Below are 7,864 nucleotides of genomic sequence, written 5' to 3'. Positions count from 1 at the left end.
TTTTATTACATTTACGGGGTGTATATGTGAGTGTGTGAGTGTGTGTATGTGTGAGTTTGTGTGAGTGTGTGTATGTGTGAGTGTGTGTATGTGTGAGTGTGTGTATGTGAGTGTGTGTATGTGTGAGTGTGTGTATGTGAGTGTGTGTATGTGTGAGTGTGTGTATGTGTGAGTGTGTGTATGTGTGAGTGTGTGTATGTGTGTGTGTATGTGTGAGTGTGTGTATGTGTGAGTGTGTGTATGTGAGTATGTGCTCATGTATGCACATCACGGCGTTTGTGTGAATGTCAGAGGACAACTTTCAGAGTCAATTCTCTGCTTCCACCATTGTGGATCCCAGGGATCCACTCCAGGTTAGACTTAGTGGCTCACATTTGTACCCACCGGGTTAGCTCATTGGTTCCCTTTTGCTGTTTCAGATGTCATGCAAGGCACTCTAAAACTGTACTGGGGAGATGGCTCAGCGGGTAATAGCACTGACTACTCTTCCAGAGGTTTTGAGTTCAAATCCCAGCAACCACATGGTTTCTCATAACCATCTGTAATAGGGACTGATGCCCTCTTCTGGTGCATCTGAAGCCAGCAACAGTGTACACACATATATAAAGTAAATAAATAAATCTTAAAAGCAAAACAAAACTGTACTGTCATCTTATATAACTGTAGTTTGGCTATGTGGTTCAATCCAAGAACGTCTATTAAATCCACACTTGACATTTCAATGGTGCCCCCGCAGTTTTCTTAATTTGTAAATTTTATTTTCTTTCTTTTTTTTTTTTTTTTAGATGGCTTTGTATATTTCAGACTTACCTTATATTTGCTATGTGGCCAAGGGCAACTCTGAAATTCTGGTCTTCCTGCCTCTACTTCTCGGGTGCTGGGATCACAGGTATGTACAAGCTTGTCTAGGTAATGCAGGGCTGGGGCTGGAACCCAGGATTTTGAGCCTACCAGGCAGGCTCTCCACCCTGTGAGCCACGCCTTCCCAGGTGGAATAGCCTACTTCCAAGCCAGGCATCATTTCATGTGTCATCTCCTTGCTCTGTAAAGGTTTCCAAGCCAGCTTTTGTTCTTGACAGCCCTGACACTTTAAGGAATTCTGGCTTGCAGATTGGCCAGCTGTAATGCTGGCCACCAGGAGACAGAGGCAAGAAGATGGATACATGGACAGCACTAGCCTGGTCTCCATAGTTTCAGGTTGACAGAATTACATGGAGAGACCTGTGTTAAAATAGCAAACAATAAAACCCCCACCCCACCCCAACCCCAGACCACTATTTTATATGAAGTTCCTCAATGTGGAATGCTTTATTATTATTTTTCTTTCCCCTCTCCTGCTTCCCCCTCACTGTGGATTTTTTTCTGTGTTTCCCATAATTTATATAATTTACATTATATATATATTTTTAAAAGATTTATTTATTTATTTATTATATGTAAGTACACTGTAGCTGTCTTCAGACACCCCAGAAGAGGGCATCAGATCTCATTACGGATGGTTGTGAGCCACCACGTGGTTGCTCGGATTTGAACTCGGGACCTTTGGAAGAGCCAGTCAGTGCTCTTAACCGCTGAGCCATTCTCTCCAGCCCCTATTTTATATATTTTTAATTATTTACACACACACACACACACACACACACACACACACACACACACACAGGCTAGCCTTGAGTTCTCTGTGTAGCTGACTTTGAACTGACTCTCCTGCCTCTGTAATCCCTAGCGCTGGGGTTGCAGGTGTGTTCTACCATGCCCAGTTTATGTAGTGCTGGGCTCAAAGCCAGGGCTTGATGCATGCCAGTTGTGCTCTGTGGTCTACCAGCGCCTACAACTCCGTTCAGGCACACATATTTGTGTTATTATCCCACATTATACACGTAACAGACAGTTACTAAACTCAGATACAACCCACAGTCCCATCCCGCCAAACTTCTGAAAACCTCTCTTTTCCTGCCCTTTACCTGCAGAGTGTGCATGTGAGTGATCCTTGGTTACAGCTAACCTGTGATTTGAGGCTTGCTGAGTGCGTCCTGATGATATTACTTTAGGGGAGGCTGCCACCTAGTGGTAATGAGGATAGCCTTCGCAGTAACTGCTATTGCTCGCTCAAGGAACTCTATAAACAAAACAAAACAAAACAAAACAAAACAAAACAAAACAAAACATCCCAAAACTCAACAACAAAAGTCTGCCTGGCCCTAGAATCTCATCTGTGACTTCCAGAACCCACTGAGATCGCTGTTGGTGTTGACATGGTCACTGATGGTTCAGATTATGTCAAGATTTGAATTTCTACCATGTGTATAAGAGTAGGAAGAAGAATTTGAGAATAATGAGGTATGCCAGACAGCTGAAGCTCAGAAGTTCAAGGATCAAAAATTCAAGGTCATCTTGAAGTATCTTGAGAGTTCAAGGCCATGTTGAGATTCATAAAAGTGTCTCAAAGAAAAATGGAAAAATATAAAAATTAAATATATCTTTTAAGAGGTTGATTTATGTCAGCCAGTGATGATAAATGCTTTTAACTGCACGCAGCACTTGGAAGGCAGAGGCAGATGGATCTCTGTTGAGTTTGAAGACAGCTTGTGCTACAGGTGAGTTTTAGGACATCCAGACAGAGAAACACTGACTAGGAAGAAGAAGAAGAAGAAGAAGAAGAAGAAGAAGGAGGAGGAGGAGGAGGAGGAGGAGGAGGAGGAGGAGGAGGAGGAGGAGGAGGAGGAGGAGGAGGAGGAGGAGGAGGCGGCAGAAGCAGACGAAGATGAAGACGAAGATGAAGATGAAGACGAAGAAGAAGAAGAAGAAGAAGAAGAAGAAGAAGAAGAAGAAGAAGAAGAAGAAGAAGAAGAAGAAGAAGAAGAAGAAAGAGAGAGGAGCCAAGAAAGAAACAGAAAGAAAGAAAAAAAGAAAGAAAGAGGCTGATTTATCTCTCAAAGTGAAATCAATGTGCAATTCCATGAAGAGATAATGCAGAAGTAGTGATTTATTAAGTGTACTCAGTTGCATAAGAGATTGGTCAATTCTGTTATTTATCATGTTCTTAAAATATTAAAATGTAGCTATGTTCTGGCCAGGTGTGGTGCTTGTACCTTTTATGTGGGAAGCAAGGGCAAGTGGATCACTGTGAGTTCAATGTCACTGAGTTCCAGGACAACCAGGGCTCCCTACACTGATCCTTCTAACAAAAAAAAAAAAAAAAAAAAAAAAGCAAACAAAACCCCCCAAGCTTATATATGTATGTATATACATATATGTATATGTGTATATATAAGTATGAATGTATTCATGCATATACTTGTATATATGTTTGTGTATATATACATATGTTACATGTGTGACTTTCTTCTCTGTAAACTGTGTCCCATTTTTCTACCAGATGATTGCTCTGTAACCTTGTAGGGCTCTTTACTGATTACTCGGTTTGTCCTTTGAGACGGGGTTGCAAGTTTTCTCCAGTGTGAGATTTATATTTTGACTTTGCTTATGATGGATCTTGCCAGGCAGTGTTTTCTTCTTTTTTCTTTTTCTTTTTCTTTCTTTTTCTTTTTCTTTTTCTTTTACTTTTTCTTTTTCTTGTTCTTGCTTTTTCTTTTTCTTTTTCTTGTTCTGTTTCTTTTCTCCTCTCCTCTCCTCTCCTCTCCCCTCCTCTCCCCTCCCCTCCCCTCCCCTCCCTCTCTTTCTTTCTTCCTTCCTCCCTCCCTCCTTCCCTCTTTCCCTCCCTCCCTCCCTCCCTCTCTCCCTCCCTCCCTCCCTCCCTCCCTTCCTTCCTTTTTTTTTTTTGTACTGGGCCTTGCACCCAGGCTCTTTAACATACTAGATGAGCACTGTACTCATGAACTCCCAGCCCCAAATGTTCTTATTATTTGAGTTTTTGTGTTATAGCTTTCTGAGGCTACAGGAGAAAACTATCGCAGGATTGCCAATAGCACTTTCACAGTCCTCACATTAATATTTGATTACTCCCAAGTTTGGAATGTTCTCACTTTACTCTTTTCTGAATTATTATTTCAATATTCTTCATTCAATAATACCCTTTCCCCAGCTGACTTCAAATTCTACTTTACATTGCCTTGTTTTGTGCTTTTAGGTGGTAGCTTGTTTTTGTTTGCCTGTCCATGATGGTATGCAGGATGGAGGGAGCTTTAAATGGTGTGTGTGTGTGTGTGTGTGTGTGGTGTGTGAATGTATATGTGTGATGTGTGGTGTGAGTGGTGTGTGTGTGTATGAGCGAGAGAAAGAGAGAGAGGGAGAGGGAGAGGGAGGGAGAAAAAGAGAGGGAGGGAGAGAGAGAGAGGGAGGGAGGGAGAGAAAGGGAAATAATGCCTTATAGCCAACTAACTTGTAACAACAGAACATTCCAGACCATCTCCATTGTAAGCTGCCATCTTTGCTGTCCATATGCAGAGCTCAGCAACTGCGTGTTTTTTTCATGTTTCTGATCAGAGCTGATGCACGTGTTTCCTTTAGCAGGGAGGTGTTCAATCCTTTCTGAAGTTCGGTGGGTCTAGACCAGATTCTGTCATCAAGAAGATGTGTTGATGCTATAATGTCCAACTGGCATGTGTCAAAGTGACCTACCCTATTCTTTACTGAATTACATTATAAAAAAAACCCCAACCATCAGTAGGGCAGATTTGTATTGGCACAGGGTCCCCTGGCCTGCTCTAGCACGTCAGTCTCCGATCTGTGAACTTTCAGTTAGCAAAAGTCACACCGGGTGTTTCCAGGAAAGACGAGGAGAAGATGCTGATGTCTTTGGGAGCAAGCTTTCTTGATTACGATCCCCAGTCAGGGCAGCTCTGCTATGGGGAGAAGGCTGGGTCCTGTGGCCCTAAGTGGAGAAGATACTTTGTGGCAAGGCCTTTCTACACACAGCTCAGGAGGAAAACGCCACAGTTACATGTTCATGAGGTTTTCAGCGATTTGTTTCTCACCATACTAAGGGGGAAAAATGACCTTTGTCTTTCGAATATCTGCCGAAATTAGAGGAAATGTGAAGTTAATGGATCAAAGAAGGTTTGGACAGTAAAATGAACAAATCCCCTCGCTTTCCAAAAGCGGGTTTAAACATTTCACTAGGAACTCTTCCCAAAGTTTATAAATAGTGTCTAGCTCCATTCCAGCATCAACCTTGGCCAAGCGCTTCCAGCTTTATGACCAAGCTGTGGTTGTGGCCAAGGGGGTTTGGAATGGAAACTTGCTTCATCTGCCTGATTGTTGTTTCCTTCTGTGGCCACAATATTTGTCAGGGCCATGGGATTACTCAATCAATTGGATATTTATTATAACCAGACAACCAATGGGAAAATTAGACTTAGATGATATTGAATTCCATACTCTAGGGTTAGGTGGATCTGTCTTCAAAGTTTTAAGGCAATTGAAATTGCTAATGCTTGTCTTTGCTGTGGAGCTTAGGGAAGAATCCATTTGGCCAGAAAAGCTCAAGCCAATATGCCCATGGCATTTGCAGACACAAATGCTTGTATACTGTTACCTGTTCTCATATCTGTTTGTAAATATTTCCTCTTCATTTTAGCTGGTTTTCTTTCTTTAAATGTCAACAATGCCAGAGACAGACAATCATTTGAAACTGGAAACCCTGAGAAATGTCAGGCTCTAACTTTTTGTTGGAACAGGGAGGTTCTATTAGAGTAGAGACTGTAAGGTTAACAAAAATAGTGTGTGTGTGCGTGTGTGTGTGTGTATGTGTGTGCTGGGGAAAGCACATGCAGGTTTATTAAATGGGTTATGTGGTCACTAGTGCTGTTTGCCAATATTTTCATTTCCACTGGAGACCTAGATGTTACCCTTTCATCCACTTGCATTTAGATGTGGCCACGTGACTTGTTTCAGCCAATGAGATGTGAACAGAAATTGTATGAACCACTTTGGGAGAAAGGTGTATTTTTTTATCTGTTCTCTTCCCATGACAATGGCTGATATTCCTTGTTGTTCAGATTCCATCATCTTGGGTCTCCGAATTAAGCTTATATATACTGTCCTCCATTGACCCAAGCATAGCAAAGGCAGGCAACAACTTCACCTAAGCTACTGAGATGCCAGGTTTCTCCCACCCCCCAACCCTGTGTATTTTGAATAACAGGGATATTGGTAAATTCATTCTATAGAAGTGGACTGCTATGTTGGCAGCCAGGCAGAAGGCCAGAAAGGGGGTGGTAGGAAGAAATACGGCCATCAGGAATTTAGAATTGCCTAGGTTATATGCCTGCCTTTAGGGGAAGAGATTGGGGAAGACGGTTTTAATTAATAACACGTGCTATCTGCTGATGGCTGTTTTGAAAGATGTTGCAAGAAAAAAGGCAAGGCTCGCAGGGAATTGACTCCCTTTAAGTAGGAAAGTAAGAAAATAGAGTTCACGGGCATTTAAGTCTAAAAGAAGATCCAGTCCTAAATAGCAGAGGTAGGGGTTAATGGAAAGCCAGCCTCACATCAGGGAACAAATTAGGGAACTGGTCATTTCATACCTAATGTTAAAACTCTTGGTTGAATTAGAATGACTGTGAATAGCAGTTAATAGTAGGGTGTTCAAAAAGAATGGCCCAGGATAAAGGGATACTCTTATTAAAGACATTGCTTCAGAGAATTGAAACAAGGTTGGCAGAGATTGGACTGGGGAGGAGGAAGAAAATCAAGGTAAATATGTGCATTATGTCTCAAAAGAAACTGCAGTCCGTGGCATAGAAAGCTGACGGGCATAAAATGTATGAGAAGCTGTACTTACAGCAGAGCCACACTGACAAAAGAAGCATCCATTAGTTAGTATGAACCAAAGAGATGGCTATAGTCTACCAAGACAAAGGAAGCACTGGGTGGATGACTCAGCTGGTGATATGTCTACCTCGAAAGCATGAAGACCTGAATTTGGGTCCTCAGAGCCATGCAAAAAGCCGAGTGTGACAGTATATGACTGTAACTCCAGCAGGGACAGGAATATCCCTGAACTTCTATGGCCACCTGGCCTTTCCAAAATCTATAAACTTCAGGCTCCATGAGAGACCAATTGCTTTAAAGCAATAATGGTGGCAGGGGTCAAAGAGGAAGACACCAGAGACCTTGCTCTGGCCTGTGTAACTGTGCATTCACATGCAATGCACCACACATGACACATATGCATGAACACATGAGCATGAATGCTCGAGCACACACACACACACACACACACACACACACACACACACACACACACGCACATAGAGATACGCATGTTCTTATATTCAGGAAATCACCTACAAACACAAAACTGGAATCTATAATATACATGTAAAGACCTATATGATTTTTTTTAAAGCCCGGAGGCAAGGAATTTCTGCATCTGAAGATGCACTGAGTTTGTTTGTGTTGGCCATCTAAGACTAGGCATAGGGTATACCCTTGAATGTAATTTGTATCCCCGGGAAGATTCCATTTGGGAAGAACTGATTTTTCATTTGTGAGTAGTTATCAGTTGGATATAGCTTCTGGGCTGGGTAGTGACCACTCCTCCTCTCAGCACTGGGGCCCCACCCATCTGGTGCAGGCACCTACATACCTGTGCATGCTTCCTCAGTCTATGAGTTCATATGTGATCAACCATCATGTTTAGAATGCCTGTTTCCTTGGCGTCCTCCACCCTGCTGGCTCTAACACTCCCTCTATCTTCTCTCTGTGGGGTTCCCTGAGCCTGGAGAGGAGAGACTTGACGGAGACAACTCACTAATGGCTGAGGGTTCCAAGGTCTCTCACTCTCTACATATTGTCTGGCTGTGGGTTCCTATCTGCAGCAGGAGATAGGAGATAGATTCTCTGATGATGGCTGAACAAGGCAGTGATCTATGAGTATAGCAGAATATCATTAGGAATC

This window comes from Mus musculus, chromosome 18 (genome assembly GCF_000001635.26).
Source record: "Mus musculus strain C57BL/6J chromosome 18, GRCm38.p6 C57BL/6J".
Classification (NCBI taxonomy): Eukaryota; Metazoa; Chordata; class Mammalia; order Rodentia; family Muridae; genus Mus; species Mus musculus.
This window is presented reverse-complemented; position numbering follows the sequence as displayed.